At 31.6% G+C, this 18,633-nt stretch overlaps 1 protein-coding gene across 3 annotated transcripts in view; it reads left to right on the top strand.

Moving 5' to 3' along the window:
- The window catches only part of LOC114349497 (ABC transporter G family member 20-like), a 636,826-nt gene that overhangs the window by 477,463 nt on the left and 140,730 nt on the right, over positions 1-18,633 (top strand). The window contains exon 1 of one of the 3 annotated variants that reach the window (XM_028299892.2): positions 14,831-15,080. The exons of the other annotated variants lie outside the window; for them this stretch is intronic. The gene's annotated coding sequence lies outside the window, so the exon portion shown is untranslated. Of the gene's footprint in view, positions 1-14,830; positions 15,081-18,633 lie in introns of those variants that run through there. 3 annotated transcript variants of the gene reach the window in all.

Here is an 18,633-nt window from a genome sequence, read left to right as displayed (position 1 = left end):
TTCCTGTATTCTGATAGCAGTAAAATGTATTTTGAATTAAATAAATTACAGACATTCTTCTTTTTATGTTAATAAATTTAATTAAAATTTTTTTTGGACAGCCTCTATAAATAATTATGTTATTGTTTATATTACTGAATAGAGAATTAACTTACCTTTCAGATGAGCTATCACAAGGCCCCTATTCTCGTTTAAAAAAGTCATGGATAACGTCATGACGCCCAGATGGGTGACATCACTAGTATGACATATAGGCCAAAAAGTCGTAACTTAAAAATAAAAATTGACCTGTTTCGGGATTTATTTCCAAAATTGCCCATTCATGAAAAAATGAATTTATTCCAACCTTTACGTGCTCACTGTATAATTACACTATATATTTAATTTTAAAAATTAAATTATAATTAAATAACTAATAATTTGATTTATTTATTTATTTATTAAGCGCAACAGGCCTAGTAGGCCTAGGGCTAAAATGTTTACATTTCTGATTACATAAATAATATAGTAAATAACTTAATATAACTTACATAACTTATAAATTTTATTTAAATACACTTCAGTCTTTTTACACACTCCTTCACCACCTCTCTCCATCTCCTTCTGTCCAATGCTAGTTCTTTCCATCTCTCAATGTTACTTTTCTTCAAGTCTTCATATACACTGTCCTTCCATCTTTTCCTTGGCCTGCCTTTCCTCCTCTTTTGTATTGGTCTTCGTGAAAGTACCATTTTTGGCATTCGTTTACTTCCCATTCTCTCTATGTGCCCCAAGTATTGTATTCTCTGTGCTTTGATCGTCGTCGTAATCGTTGGCTCTTGATATAGTTCTTCCAATTCTTTATTGGTTCTTCTCACTAATAATTTTAAGTAAACACTAAAATACCCTTTATTTAATAACTATTTAACCTATATAATAACTAAAAAACTCTATTTAATAACTCTAAACAACTATTTATAAACATTAACAGCCCTTTAATCAACCAATAACCTCAAATTAGGTGACAGTTCCTTTTGGTCGCCGTGTGACATGCGAAATTGGTTAATCAGCGTTTCGGAAACTCAAAACACTTATGATCGGCTGTTAACTAACGATTAATCGTTTGTTAAATCATATGATCGACTGTTATTGAACTCCCGTTTAACTGGTGTTATTGAAACTCAAAATGCATTTGATCAACGATTAACCATCGATTACATAATTTTTGAGATGATCGTCCTTTCGGAAACCGGCTGTTAAACTCAAAATGCATTTGATCAACGATTAACCATCGATTACATAATTTTTGAGATGATCGTCCTTTCGGAAACCGGCTGTTAGCATACTGATTTTGGCATATTTATGCATTTTTGGAAGCATTTTATGCACTGTAAATGAAATTATGCATTTTCACCCATTATTTTATTGCAGACATTTTTCTTGCGTCATCCCGAATACAGTGCAAGAGGCAAGAGGTTTTAAGTCAATAACATAGTATATTTGTGCTGTATTTAAAAATCGATTTATATCAGTGCTTTTTGTTCTAAATGCCCTGGTCTATATTATAGTATTATTAATAACTTTACAAATTCTTGGATCATACAAAATATTTAAATTCAAGTCACTGGCGAAGCGTCCGTGTAACCACTGTTACCATTGGTAACAATTAAAAATCTTGCAATAAATATTTTATGACTGTTATGAAATAATTCTATTTATATTTTTTACCAACAGAAATATTTGTTAATAGTACCTAATTCAGTAAATAGCCAACTAGACGCACGAAAATATTGGCGAGATATGTGAATCCATTGCACGTTATTATATGCTGTTACCAATATAGTCTGGGCTGATTATCGGAGAATAGGCCATTTTTGGGAAAAGTTATTTACCAGCAATTTTATTGCTGGAATCGAATCTTATTATTATATGTATTAATAATATAGGTATGCAAAGTCCGCAGATAGTGTGCTACTTTTTTTATAAACAAAATGGCGCCCGAAAATCGTGTTTTTTTTTTCAATTTTGGCTCTATAACTCCAAAGATTTTAACTTTACACCAAAAACACTCAAATAAGAATTCACCGCAATTAAATTCTGCATAGAGACGTGTTTTTTCCGATTTACTTCGACGAAAACTTTCCCCGGAAAAGCGGGTTTTTCCAACAAAATCTTTAATTTTCAACTAAACTTTTAGATAAGTAATTGTTAATCTATAATTAAATAACTTGGTAATGTAAAAGCCCTTTTTGTATAGATTATAATTCCAGAATACGATAGAGATTGAATGAACAGTTTAGCAACAATTGAATTGTTAATTAAAAAGTTACGGTCGCTATAATAACGACAATAATTACGATGCATAATAATAACTATGATTTTTTCATAAAAAGACACTATACCTATCTAATATACTTTACAGAATTGAAATCGAACTATTTAAGCGGCCTCAGGAATATTCTAAATTTATAAAGAATTTTTTGGCTTATAAACAAATAGAATATCCCGGAAAATATTAAACTAAATTAGATTGTACAAACGATATTCTAAAAACAGTGGCAGGACACTTCTTCTAAAAGAAAAAACGTTTAATTATGATGAGCAGTTCCTGAGATACAACCGGTCAAAGTTTACCGGAATTTACAGCAAAGATATAAACAATAGGATCATAATTTTCAAACCGTCACCTTTTTATTTTTGTCCTCTTTTTCCACACCAATTTTTATATCCTTAAAATACTCATAACATATATTATTATAATAAAAACTATCGATAATACGTGTGAAAATTACCAAAAATAGCAAAATTCCAATCAAAAATTAGGTTGGAGAAAATGTAACCCTCAAAGTTCAAAATCGGTATACGTTAAAAATACGCATTTTCTCGGCTTCCCATGGAGCAGTTTCCTTCATTCTTTTTTTGTTCCCAAGTAACTCGAGTAGAGCCATCGAACTAACGCATTATTAAATGTCAAACTTGCTTTTGTTTTGTTATAATAAATTAATTTATTTATTATAACACAAAATTTTAATTTGTTTAAATAAAAATTGTTTAAATAATTATACAGCTTTCAAATGAGAATATTAATGTTTTTAACTTTAAAAGGTACACTTGTAGTAAGTTTATCTAAAAAAAGTCTACAACTGGAAAAAATATGTAGTTTTCTGTTCTTTTAAATAAATTAATCTATTATAACAAAACAAAAGCAAGATTTACATTTAATAATGAGCTGGTTCGATGGCTCTACTCGAGTTATTAGGGAACAAAAAAAGAATGAAGGAAATTGCTCCATGGGAAGCTGAGAAAATGCATTTTTTTAACGTATACCGATTTTGATCTTTGAAGGTTACATTTTCTCCAAGCTAATTTTTGATTGGAATTTTGCTATTTTTGGCAATTTTCACACGTATTATCGATAGTTTTTATTATAATAATATATGTTATGAGTATTTTCAAAATATGAAAATTGGTGTAGAGAAAGAGGACAAACATAAAAACGTGATCGTTTAAAAATTATGATCCTGTTGTTTATATCTTTGGAGTAAATTCCGGTCAACTTTGACCGGTTGTACCTCAGGAACCACTCGTCACAATTAAACGTTTTCTCTTTTAGAAGAAGTGTCCTGCCACTGTTTATCGAATACCGTTTTCACAATTTAATTTAGTTTAATATTTCCCGAGATATTCTGTTTGTTTTTAAGCCAAAAAATTGTTTATAATTTAAAAATATTCCCGAGGCCGCTTAAATATTCCAATTTCAATTCTGTAAAGTACATTAGCTAGGTATAGTGTCTTTTTATGAAAAAATCATAGTTGTTCTTATTCATCATAATTATTGTCGTTATTATAGCGACCGTAAATTTTTAATTAACAATTCAATTGTTGCTAAACTGTTCATTCAATTTCCATCGGCTTCCGGAATTATAATCTATACGAAAAGAGCTTTTACATCACCAAGTTATTTAATTATTGATTAACAATTACTTACCTAAAATTTTAGTTGAATATTAAAGATTTTGTTGGAAAAACCCGCTTTTTTCGGGGAAAGTTTTCGTCAAAGTGAATCGGGAAAAACACGTCTCTATGCATAATTTAATTGCGGTGAATTTTTATTTGGGTGTTTTTGGTGTAAAGTTAAAATCTTTGGAGTTATAGAGCAAAAATTGAAAAAAACACGATTTTCGGGCGCCATTTTGTTTATAAAAAAAGTAGCACACTATCTGCGTACTTTGCATACCTATTATATTAATACATACAATAATAAGATTCGATTTCAGCAATAAAATTGCTGGTAAATAACTTTTCCTTGTATTTTGCTAATTAGCCCAGAGTAATACTGGCAGTGGTAACGCAAGAGAAACCTGGCTATCGCTCGGGACTAGCTCGTTTCTGAAAATTTTGAAGGAGCGACGGCTCTGTTAGAGACGGCGCGCGGGCACGCTGTGTATATCAATATTGTAACCATTTTGAGGATTGGTAACATTAGTTTAGTACCTATTACAGATTACAGTGTGCGTGCATTTAAACATGGAAGAGTGTTGCTACGTATTGCGTAATTTATCAACTACTTGAAAAGTTATTCTCCTTGTATATTTTTTTATATATAATTTTGAAGAAAAAAATGATATTATTGAAAATGGAAGAATTAAAATATTAACAATAGTTTCCAAAATCTATTCTTTTTCCTACTTGTTCATTTTTTATGTTAATTTTATGGTAGAATAATATGTTTAGTTTGTTTATTATTTATTGTCATACCTGTTACATATACATAATTACATACTTATAATTTGGGAATAGTGATTTGTTTAATTTTTTCCCACAGGATTGAAAACAAAAACTTATATTTGGGAGGTTCAAAATAATTTTTGAAGTGAAAACTTCTTTAGGAACGTTGTGCGATTTTTGGATAGGGGAAAAAGCATTGAATTCGCGGCCGTCAACGTTACCGGCATCGCGACCGTCATTGCGACCGTTATCGCTTAAGCGCTGGTTTCCTCGAAAGCGGTGCCGACAACCTCCGGTCGTAACATTGCGATGAATGACATCATAAATAACTGTACCATGCAAAATAATAGCGTTGGTTTCCAAGGATGCGTTGGAAGCCACCGCTTGCTGAGCTTACACATTCCATTACCCCAGTGAAGAACCTTGAATTTTTCACCGTAATCTGACGTAATTCATCGCAGTGCTACGATCGCTGTTTGTCGGTGCCGCTTTCGAGGAAACTCAGGCTTTATGCTATATATTATTATTTGTATGTATATATAAATTGTATAGAAGTATTTAAATTTAAAATAAATGTAAAACCTATTTTAGGATGGGGAAAAAGGATTTATTTCGCGACCGTCATCTCTTCGGCTAAACAAATTTTGTACGTATCTATATTATGTGTATCTATACACAAATTGTATAGAACTATTTAAATTTAGAATAAATGTAAAACCTATTTTTGGATGAGGAAAAAGGATTTATTTCGCGACCGTCATCTCTTCGGCGAAATACATTTTGTACGTATATGTATTGAAGTGAAAAAGTCTTTAGGGACGTAGTGCACTTTTTGGATGGGAAAAAGTATTAAATTGGCGACCGTCATCGCTTCGAAGAAATCAATTTTTGAAGTGAAAACTTCTTGAAGGTCGTTGTGCACTTTTTGGATGGGGAAAAAGTATTAAATTAGCGACCGTCATCGCTTCGACGAAATAAATTTTTAAAGTGAAAATTTCTTTAGTGGCATTATGCACTTTTTAGATTGGGAAAAGTATTGAATTAGCGACCGTAATCGCAACGGCGAAATAAATTTTTAAAGTTAAAACTTCTTTTGGGGACGTTGTGCACCTTCTAGATGGGGAAAAAGTATTGAATTAGCGACCGTCATCGCTTCGGTGAAATAAATTTTTGAAGTGAAATGTTCTTTAGGGACGTTGTGTTCTTTTTGGATGGAAAAAAGTATTAAATTAGCGACCGTCATCGCGACCGTCATCGCTTCGATGAAATAAATTTTTGAAGTGAAAACTTCTTGAGGGACGTTGTGCACTTTTTGGATGGGAAAAATTATTAAATTAGCGATTAGCGACCGTCATCGCTTCGACGAAATAAATTTTTGAAGTGAAAACTTCTTTAGGGACGTTGTGCACTTTTTGGCTGAGAAAAAGTAATAAATCAGCGACCGTCATCGCTTCGACGAAATAAATATTTGAAGTGAAACTTCTTTAGGGACGTTGTGCAATTTTTTGATGGAAAAAAGTATTAAATTAGCGACCGTCATCGCTTCGACGAAATAAATTTTTGAAGTGAAAACTCCTTTAGGGAGGTTGTGCACTATTTGGCTGGGAAAAAGTAATAAATTAGCGACCGTCATCGCTTCGACGAAATAAATATTTGAAATGAAACGTCTTTAGGGACGTTGTGCACTTTTTCGATGTAAAAAGTATTAAATTAGCGACCGTCATCGCTTCGATGAAATAAATTTTTAAAGTGAAAACTTCTTGAGGGACGTTGTGCACTTTGGATGTGGAAAAATTATTAAATTAGCGACCGTCATCGCTTCGACGAAATAAATTTTTGAAGTGAAAATTTCTCTAGCGACATTGTGCACTTTTTGGGTGGGGGAAAATATTGAATTAGGGACCGTCATCGCTTCGACGAAATAAATTTTTGAAGTCAAAACTTCTTTAGAGACGTTGTGCATTTTTGGATGGGAGAAAGTACTAAATTAACGACCGTCACCGCGACCATCATCGCTTCGACGAAATAAATATTTGAAGTGAATACTTCTTGAGGAACGTTGTGCACTTTTTGCAAGGGGAAAAAGTATTAAATTAGCGACCCGTCATGGCTTCGACGAAATAAATTTTTGAATTTAAAATTTCTTTAGGGACGTTGTGCACTTCTTGGATGGGGAAAATGATTGAATTTACTACCGTCATCACTTTGCTGAAATAAATTTTGTACGTATATAAATTACGTGTATGTATACATAAATAGCATAGGGCAAACGCATCAGGTATATTATGATATAGGTATAGCACTTCTTTTTGGCTGCGGAAAAAGTATTGAGCTCGTAATTTATATACTATAAGAAGTTTTTAATTCTGTCGGCACTCCCAGGAGTGCCTTCATTTTTTTTTAAATAAAATTTTTTTACATCTAGCTTGGTAACACTTTAGAAAAAGTCACGCGTCGCCACTGATTCAAGTTCATTGTTTTATTAGTATTAGTTTTTTGACCAACAACCAGTTTTTCGCCTTCGGCATATCAATATTTAATTATTTTATTAGCATTTATATCGATGGTAGGTAAATATGCGTCGAAATCTACGCACGAATCCAAATAACGATAAAATATTTCGAAAAGTCTAGCAAACTATAGATGAATAACAGCTTTATGCTTTTTAAAATGCCAATAAATTGATTCGGTTACGGATTAAAAAAGAACTGGAAATTACATTAACTAATAAAACTTAATAAAAAAGGATAATTATATACACTCCCCGCAAAATTAACCGGACACTGTATATTTCAAGAAAACTTAAAAAGTATCAGAAAAACTTGATTAAATTTAATTCCAATATCGTACCCTTTTTATATTTTAATAACAATTTCCGAAGTGGAACTCGAAACGTCAAATAAACAACGTAATTTCAAACTCAAAGTCCTTAGGTAAATGAAATATTACAAAGAAAAAATAGTAAACTGTAAATAATTTTTTGGTAACTGTTCAATTACTCGGTAACTACTCGGTAACTAACCTAATCTAACTGTTAGTTTAAATGAAATTCTGAAAACGACATTGGAAGAGGCTCTGAAAGATGCTTCATTTAAAATAAAAAAGTTTAAATACGAGTAGTGATTCCCAAGGTACAACCGGCCAAAGTTGTCTGGCATTTGCCACGAAGTTATACATAATAGGACTTTAAACCATTAATTTTTTCTATTTTTTCTAGTTTCTATTTTTTCTTTCTTGCTAAAAATTTTCACACCTTCAAAATAGTCATATTAGGTGCAACAACGATCGGTATTATGCGTGAAGAATACCACAAAATAATTGTTTATATCTATAATTAATTATGTATAGTAATTTTGTTATAGATAAATTCATTTATTAATAACAAAATAAAACTAACCTAAGAAAAGATTTTTCTATGTTGTATATTTTTTTTAGAAAAACTTACAGAACCTGTAGGTACTATCTCTCCACGATATATTAAAAAAAAAGCTGCGTTAGAGATAGTACGACATTCGAATAGGAGGTCAAAATGTACCCATCTGCTTGCCGGATGAAACATTTTTTTTTATTAAATTTCATACATAGACAAACACGACCAGCATGGGTTGCCTATCAAAATCGTGTCATAGCTATCCTTAAGGCGGGGCCGTAGGGATTGAAATCAATATTTCAAGAACTTTTTTTTTAAGTATGGTGTAATTATTTTATTTTTAAATTAAATAGACATATTCAGTAAAATTTATAGATTACTCAAGAAAATATTCAAGGAAAAATACTGAAAAATAAGCCAACGGTGGCAAATTTTTAAAAGACACCTCAAAATATAATGAATTTTGCGGTGTACATCAGAACGCATCATCATAATAACCAAAAAATTTCAAAAATATTTTATTAGCTTATGAGTTTCTCGAGGTAACGCTGTCAAGTGTGTTTAGTTATATCTAATTTTGACTTTTTGATATCACTCAGAAGTCAGAACAACGAATTTTTTTTGCAAAAAATGTGAAAATTAACATATTTATTATTGTGAAACAAAAAATATGCATACAACAAAAAACATCTCGACAGCGTTACCTCAAGGAATGTCTAAAGAAAATATATACAAAATTCTAGGTGGGTCGGTCATATGGTACAAAGACGCCAGGTACGATATTGCGCATGCGAGTATCAGCTGATCGCGTTCTGTTGACGTCACAATGAGAGTAGCCGCTGTTGGAATACATACGTTTATATGGGAGTTTTATCGATTTTTTAGCTTTTGGGGAGATTTTTGTGAGATTTAAGTTGATTAGTAGGCTTGTTAGTGTGAAAGAATTATTATTTACCCCTTAATGTAGGTATTGTCTCCAAAATTAGTTTATTTAAAAAACAACTGAAGGGTATCTTAAAATAAGTTTGTTGTAGTTTAGTATTCTGAGATGTTTGATAGTTTAAAATTTATCGTTTATAAAGTATAGCTTTCTTAAAACTTTTGTAAATGGATGCCGTTAATAAATAAATAATGTACAAATTAGTTTTGAAATTTCGTTCGGTCGACAAATAATTATTGAATTTTGCAGAAATGATTGAAATTTAAAGATGGATAACTATATAATTATGTATAACATTGGTGATTTGATGATTTGATATACTATATTAATTATATCCAATGTTGTTAATTACAATTTACGCTATATATGTCGGTATATACCTACTCAATATTTTTCCTATGCTAAATAGTTCAAATTTCAAAATTGCTGTGGTATTTTATATTGAAGACCAAAGTAATAATTATTCATCAAATTTTGCCCTATCGCAAAATAAAATAATTGTGACATAAATTTGTATCAATTATCAATAGTTTCGACTGGACGTTATTAGATAAAAAATAAATATCATCTTACAGTGACTCGACCCCGGCTGGGCATTGGAAATAAATAAACGGTTAGCTATTTAAATACTGCCACATGTATATACTTACTGCCATTTAGGTAATATTTATATTAGATATACGTTTCTAGACCTTCTTCGCAAGTGCTTGAAAATTTTTAGGATTAATAAGAATATTTATTTAAGTTACGTTAATTTAATTTAAGTGAAGACTATGTTGAACTCTTTAACTGTGTTTTGGAACTTATAAAATAAGGTATGTTTAATTATTATTGAATCAGAACTTAAGAGTCGACCATACTCATACCCTGTATTTTTTAGGGACTTTCGCTAGAAATAGTTCATAAACTAAATATAAAATGCGTTGGGCAGTAGCTGGTTGTTTGAGTGATAATCAGAAGAAAAATGGCGATAAATCTGTTAGATTTTATGGTTTTCCCAAGGATTTGGCATTGGAAAAACTGTGGGTTATTACTTGTTGCCGAGAAAACAAATTTAATACAAAAATCTCAAGGATTTGTTCCAAACATTTTAAGCGGGAAGACTTTGAAAGAAAGGGTACCCCCCGTTAAGATAGGCAAAATGCCCTCACTCTCAGAATTAAATTTTTTTAATTTTCTTACGTTCTGTGCAATTAACCCCCCCCTTAAGGGGGCACCCCCCTTACCCCTCCCCCCACATCCAAAAACGTAGATTTTTAGATTTAATTTTTTTTTACTTCGGTTGCAATTGATTTAAAAATTTCAAAAAATTCACCCGTGTAGCTGAGGCTTTTACAAAACATGTCCATTTTTTATGTACCCTTAGCTCGAGTGTACATAACCTCAAATTTTTTTTTAACTTTTTTAAAACGTATAACTTTTTTTTGGAGGGGTCTGCAGGTCACATTTTTTTTTTGAATTTTGTGTATTTTATCAAAAGCTATCTCTCTGATTTTTTTCAGATTTTTCCGTCAGGTGCGCCATCTTGAAAAATCCCGAAAACTGTTTTTTTTAGGGGGTTTTTAGGGATTTTCTCCATTTTATAGACTGCAACATAGATCAATTCAAGGTTTTGTTAATAGATTATGTATAGTTTGAAATAAATGAGTATTTAAGGATTATCAAAAATTGGGCATAACACCTTTAAAACCCCCAAAAAATATGTTTTTTTAAGTTATTTAATGGTTTTTGCGGGCTTAATGATATTTTTTGAGATCGATACAGCCTGAATATTTTTTTCATTTTTTTACGTTATATGGGATTAAAAAATAAGACTAATCGCATTTTTAGCTCCCACCCCCTCCCCCTGTCTCCACAAAAAACGTCAATTTTTCTATTTTTTTTTTTTTTGTTTAAAGTTGCAATTAATTTAAAATTTTTATGAGGCTTCTACAAAACATATCTATTTTTTATAGACCCGTGTAGGTCGAGTGTACAATACATATAACCTCAAAATTCCTTTTTTATTTTTTTAAAACGTCTTTTTGACTTCCAATCGATATTTTTTTTAAAACGTCCAATGAATATTGTACATCTCTCTCTCGCGGACGGCCGCTTCAATACATGCTTAGCGCTCATTTTTAATTATTAAAAATAATAGTTAGTAATAAAATAATGACAAAAATTTCTTTAGGCTATTGCAGGGGGCGCTTTAAACTTTGAGTTGGTCACTTTATGACTTTCATAATAATAATTTTTAATCGAGTTATTAAGCCTTGAAAATGGCCATTTTCGCTTTTCAAATTTAAAATTGCATGTAACTCGACAACAGTCAATTTTATAGAAAAATCACAAGATACCTTTTTTTGCTCAGCTTGATCCAGAGAATCTAAAACAAATTTGTTCGAAGTGAAAAAATTGATTTTTTGAATTCGTTTAAAAAAATGTTTAAAAAATTTTCCTACCGCGGTATTGCCTGGCACCTTGTGAATTTGTTATAAGGACCTGTTTTTGAGTAAGTTTGTGCAAAAAAATTAATCGGAATAATTTACCTAACGGGACAAGCATACGGCGGGGACTATTTGCATTATGAGCCAAACGTAGATAGTTCGTAAAATACACAAAACATAAAAAAATTAGCAGCCATTGCCAAAAAAAGTTATACGTAACTATTAGAAAACAAAAAATGAGGTTATAATATGTACACTCGACCTTCGGGTCCATAAAAATAGATGTTTTTTAAAAGCCTCAGCTGTGCCTGTGAATTTTTTATAATTTATAATTTAATACTTACTAACTATTCTAAATGGGAAATAAGCCACAATTTAACTAAAAAATGATTTAATTAACGTTTCGATGTCCGCCACGGACATCGTTGTCAAAATACAATATATAAATAAATTAAACAAAAATGTTGCTTCTAGTAATTTAATTTAATCTGACTTATTTATATAGATCGTCCCAAACCATTTTTTCAGTGCGTCACAGATTATCGAATTCTCTCTATCGCATTACATATGGAAAATAAAATCATTTTTTAGTTAAATTGTGGCTTATTTCCCATTTAGAATAGTTAATTACAAAAATGACACAAAGAAATAGCTTCAGAACAACATTTATAATTTAATTGCAAACCAACTTAAAAAAAAATAGAATCGAAAAATTGACATTTTTGGCTGTGGGGGAGGGGGAATAGGGGAAGTGGGCTAAAATTGCGTTGAGTCCTAATTTTTTAAAATCATATAGAACGTAAAAAAATAAAAAAAAATATTCAGGCTGTATCGACCTCAAAAAAAAATAATTAGACCCTCAAAAATCCTTACAAAACTTTAAACAAACATGGTTTTTGGGGGGGTTTAAAAGTGTTTCGCCTAATTTTTGAATATCCTAATATATCAGTTATTTCAAAGTATACATAATCTATTAACAAAACCTTGAGTTGATCTATGTTGCAGTCTATAAAATGGAGACAATCCCAAAAAACCCCCTAAAAAAACAGTTTTCTGGATTTTTCAAGATGGCGCACCTGACGGAAAAATCTGAAAAAAATCAGGGAGATAGCTTTTGATAAAATACACAAAATGCAAAAAAATTGGACCTGCAGCCCCTTTCAAAAAAAAGTTATAGGTTTTAAAAAAGTTAAAAAAAATTTGAGGTTATGTACACTCGACCTAAGGGTCCATAAAAAATGAACATGTTTTGTAAAAGCCTCAGCTACACGTGTGAATTTTTTTAAATTTTTAAATCAATTTCAACTCAACTAAGAAAAATTAAATCTAAAAATCTAGGTTTTTGGCTGTGGGGGGAGGGGTAAGGGGGGTGGCGAGCTAAAAATCCGCGTTATCTCATTTTTTAATTGCACAGAACGTAAAAAAATTTAAAAAATTGAATTCTGAGAGTGAGGGCATTTTGCCTATCTTAACGGGGGGTACCCTTTGCAACATAAATTACTGCAATATGAATCAAAGAAAGGACCCAAGCTAAAGAGTGATGTTGTTCCCTCTCCTCATCTGCCACAATCAAAAAAAGTCTTTATATCAATCAACTTAAAAGGCAGGAAAGACTTTCCAAAAGGGAGTCGAAGTTAGATTTGCCTGAAAGTACTGATACTTCCACTTACACGTGGATTGACCAAGTCTCCGAAGGGGGCCTAAAGATTCCTCCAGAAGAATTGGTGGTAAAAATGCATCAACTGGATACTATATTTAATAATTTCAATGGGTCTGGACTTCAGTTAAAGTCAGGGAAAGATTATTTGCAAAGACTGATTGATTTGTCTGAAAAGATTGAATATGTGATTACAAAACCAAACACCTGTTCTTTCGGTTGCGCATGTATTTTAGGATTAAGAAATTAAACTTAACACTTAAAGAAAGTATGAGACTAAATGAAGGTATGAGACTATCCCACTAAATGAAGGCTCGATTTGTAGGCGCCCATACATATGGGTATGGGGGGCCGTGTCCTCCATGGCCTTTCGGGTGCTTTAAACTATATATTGTCATCCAAAGTATACAAAATGTAAAATGTCCAACATCTTCACGTCTAGCCCCCCTACATAGTTTACATGTACGCCCATGGCTCGATCCCTCCTTAACACTGGCGCCAAATAAGACAAGCCAATCAAAAACAAGCTCGTAAAATTTATTTAAAAAGCGATGAACACAAAAAAAAATTTAAATATAACTCATCAATTTTTGACAGACAAAAAAAATTGAAAATAAAAGTTGACAATACTTTAAACGAGTTTTTCTCAAAACTGCTTTTTTCAGGCTGTAGACATGTACAGCCTGAAATGTATCAGACATATACAGATTTGTTACTCAAAAACTACTTGACCAACTCACCTGGAATTTTGTATATATTTTCCTTAGACATTCCTTGAGGTAACGCTATCGAGATATTTTTGGTTGTGTGCTTATTATTTGTTTAACAATAATAAATATGTTGTTTTCACCCTTTTTTGCAAAAAAATTCTTTGTTTATAATTCTGAGTGATATCAAAAAGTCAAAATTAGATAAAACTGAAAACATTTTGATAGCGTTACCTCCAGAAACTCATAAGCTAATAAAATCTTTTTGAATTTTTTGTTTACCATGATCCAATGATGAGTTCTAATGTCCATTGCAAAATTCATTATATTTTGAGATGTCTTTTAAAAATTTGCCACCGTTAGCTTATTTTTCAATATTTGTCCTTGAATTTTTTCTTGAGTACCTAATCTGTGAATTGTACTGAATATGCCTATTTAATTTAATAATAAAATAATTCTACCATACTTTAAAAAAAAATGCGTTTGGAATATTGATTTCCAGCCCTTCGCCCCCCCCCCCTTTAAGGATAGCTATGACACGATTTTGATAGGCAACCTATGCTAGAAATATTTGTCTATGTATGAAATTTAATAAAATAAATGTTTCATCCGGCAAGCAGATGAGTACATTTTGACCTCCCATTCGGATCTTAGACTAAGAAAGAAACTTACTTGAGAAAGGTAACAGTTCAAAGATTACCATGCTACTTAATTTAAATATTACTGTAATATTTTGTATTTTGACAACGACATCCGATTTGGGCGTCGAAACGTTAATAAAATCATTTTTTTAGTTTAATTGTGTCTCATTTCCCATTTAGCATAGTTGATTACAAAAATGCCGCAAGGAAATAGCTTCAGAACAAGATTTTAATTAACAAATTCAAATTCTTTATATCGTCGGTAAAAGTGCAAGACCTTGCTACAAAGAGAGTCGAAGGTAGTGAGGTAGGGAGATAGTGTTAAATAGCGCTACCTTCGACTCGATTTGCAGCAGTTTCGCGCCAGCACGCTTGAACGTAGTGAATAACGGTCAACAGCTGTTCTCATTTTCTTTAGTAAATTACTCCGCGATTCAAAAATATATTCCGGTGTGCATAATTTTACCATTTGAAAGACAAAAAGAAATTGAAAATAAAAGTTGACAATACTCTTTAAAAGCGTTTTCCTGAAAACTGCTTTTTTCAAAGGCTGTAGATATTTTAACACAAAAACTGCTTGACCGACCCACCTGGAATTTTGTATATATTTTGTTTAGACATTCCTTGAGGTAACTCGGTTGAGATATTTTTGTTGTATGCTTACTTTTTGTTTAACAATAATAAATATGTTAATGTTCACCTTTTTGCAAAAAAAATTCGTTGTTCTGACTTCTGAGTGATATCAAAAAGTCAAAATTAGATATACATAACTAAAAAAAAATGACAGCGTTACCTCGAGAAACTCATAAGCTAATAAAATCTTTTTGAAATTTTTTGGTTACCATGATGATGCGTTCTGATGTCCACCGCAAAATTCATTATATTTTGCGGTGTCTTTTAAAAATTTGCCACCGTTGGCTTATTTTTCAGTATTTTTCCTTGAGTAATATATGAAATATTTTACTGAATATATCTATTTAATTTAAAAATAAAATAGTTATACCACACTTTCAAAAAAAAAACTGCTTGAAATATTGTAAGTTTTTCTAAAAAAAAATCTACAACATAGAAAAATCTTAGTTTTATTTTGTTATTAATAAATGAATTTATCTATAACAAAATTACTATAATTAATTATAGATATAAACAATTATTTTGTGGTATTCTTCACGCGTAATACTGATCGTTTTGATTAATATACCGAATATGAATATTTTGAAGGTGTGAAAATTTTTAGTAAAAAAGAGCTCAGATAGAAAAAATTTATGGTTTAAGGTCCTATTATTTATAACTTCGTATCAAATGCCAGAAAACTTCGTATCAAATGCCAGAATCACTACTCGTATTTAAATTTTTCTTTATTTTAAATAAAGCATCTTTCATAACCTCTTCCAATGTCGTTTTCGGAATTTCATTTAAACTAATAGTTACCGAGTAGTTACCGTAATTGAACAGTTATCAAAAAATTATTTACAGTTTACTATTTTTTTTTTGTAATATTTTATTTACCTAAAGACTTTGAGTTTGAAATTAAGTTGTTTATTTGACGTTTCGACTTTCACTTCGGAAATTGTTATTAAAATATAAAAACGGTACGATATTGGAATTAAATTTAATTAAGTTTTTCTGATACTTTTTAATTTTTCTTGAAATATACATTGTCCGGTTAATTTTGCGGGGTAGTGTATATTATTATCCTTTTTTATTAATTAATAAAATTTTCACTTCCTTTTTTAATCCGTAACCGAATCAATTTATTGGCATTTTAAAAAGCATAAAACTGTTATTTAAATATCTATAGTTTTCTTGACTTTTCTAAATATTTTATCGTTATTTTGATTCGTGCGTAGATAACATTTCGACGCATATTTACCTATTCTTTTTCTCATGATCATCTTTCAGTGCGTCACAGTTTTTCGATTTCTTTCTAACGCATTAAATTTTATGTGACAGAAAAAAAGGCACGTCTGTGATTACAGACATTTACAATATTTATTCTAGCTATTCTAGTTGTCGATAGATGGTGCCATAATAAAAAAAATAATTTTTTTTAATTAGATAATAATATTACAAATATATTCTGTATACTTTATAAGACTATATAAATCAAAGAAAATACCATTTTATAAATGCAAGAAACACATTTGATTTGTTTTTATTCCAAATTGAAAATAAAATGTGACAACTGTCAGATTTAACTAAAATGTCATGTTAGAATAAATGTCATAAATGTGTATTATCACGGACTTACCCTTTTTCCTATCATTTGTTACGCACTGAAAAATGTTCATGAAAAGGACTATGACTATACCATCGATATAAATGCTAATATTAATAAAATCATTAAATATTGATATACCGGAGGCGAAAAACTGGTCGTTGGCCAAAAAACTAACACTAATAAAACAATGAACTTGAATTTAAATATTTTGAATGATCCAAGAATTTGTGAAGTTATTAATAATACTATAATATAGACCAGGGCATTTAGAACAAAAAGCACTGAAATAAATGGATTTTTAAATACAGCACCAATATACCAATACAAACAGATGTATTATAGCCTCCATAATACTATTAAATATAAGAGCCTATCACGAACATCAAAAATCAGAATATATAAAACGGTCATTAAACGGGTGTAAGACGTGGACGCTGGCCATCTTCTTCTAATGGCGCTACAACCCTTTGTAAGTCTTGACCTGCTTAACAATGTTCTTCCATTCTGACCTGTCAGATACTTTCGTTCGCCACTTCCTGACGTTTATGGTTTTAAAACCTTCTAGTTCTACGTCGTATATCCATCTTTTACGGGGCCTTTCCCTTGTTTTTTCCTAAGGGCTTTCATCTCTGAATTACTTTTACAGCTCGATTACCTGGCATTCTTTCTAGGTGACCAATCCAGTTTAGTCTTTGTGACTTTACAAATCTAACAATATCTGCGCTCTGCATTAGTTCATCCAGCTCGTGGTTCATTTTAATTCTCCACGTAATGTGTCGGTCCAAATATCTTCCTTAGTATTTTGCGCTCAAATATTCTCAGTTGATTTTCATCAGTGGTTGAGAGGGTCCACGTTTCACTAACCCCTATGCGGCCACTGGTCTAATTACCGTTTTGTAGATTCTAAGCATAGACTCACGATTCAGTAACGGACGCTGACCATAGCAATTGAAATAAAACTTAGATGTTTTGAGAGAATAATCTTAAGAAGGATCTTTCGACCTTATCACCCCCCGAATAGTAACCAATATCGAATAATAACAAAAGCCAAGGTCAAACAGATCTATCGGGCTAACATAGTCCAAGAGATTAAATCCCAACGTCTGCAATGTTAGGGTAGCCATGTCCATAGAATCCCTAATAACCGCTTTGCCAAGTTTATCTGTGAGGAAGCCCTGACAGGAAAAATTTACTTAGGACGTCGACAATGCGATGGAGAAATAATATATGGCCGGCTTTACGAACAATGGGGCTACCCACTGAATTAACTATTATAGACGATCGCTCGAGATGGAAGCGAGTTGTGTAGTCAAGCAAAACTCACCCCGGGTTGTAGTGCTACGAGAATAAGAAGAAGAAGGATTACTCAAACTCCAAGAACTGGAAATATCTCTCTCTCTCTCTCTCTCTCTCTCTCTCTCTCTCTCTCTCTCTCTCTATTTCTCTCTCTCTCCTGTCGTTTCCCCATTACTGAGGATCGTGATTTCTTCCAATATTTCTCCATTGGTCTCTATCTTCAGCTGCTCTAAAAGCTTCATAGAATGAGTTTCCAGCTGAATGCTTTATTTGGTCAGACCATCTAGTTGGTGATCGTCCTCTTGATCTTCTCCCCGGAACGTTTCCAGAAACAATTAATCTCTCCAAACTGTCGTCACCTCTGCGAACCACGTGACCAAAGAATTGCAGAATTCGTTGCAGACATATATGTGGACAGCCTTTTTTTAATATTGAGTTGGTTTAAAATGGAAACGTTTGTCCTATGAGCTGTCCAAGGTATACGCAGCATTCTACTCCAGCACCACATCTCAAATGCATCAATTTTTTGGGGCTCGCTTGCGCGAAGAGTCCAAGTCTCTGTTCCGTATAGAAATATTGAGAATACAAGGGCATTCACCAGACTCATCTTGATATTTTGAAAGATAGATCTGTCTTTCCAAAATTTATTTAGGCGACTCATCGCA

The sequence above is a fragment of the Diabrotica virgifera genome, chromosome 2, assembly GCF_917563875.1.
Source record: "Diabrotica virgifera virgifera chromosome 2, PGI_DIABVI_V3a".
NCBI lineage: Eukaryota > Metazoa > Arthropoda > Insecta > Coleoptera > Chrysomelidae > Diabrotica > Diabrotica virgifera.
Note: the sequence above shows the minus strand (reverse complement) of the source record. Positions and strands in the feature narration are given on the sequence as shown.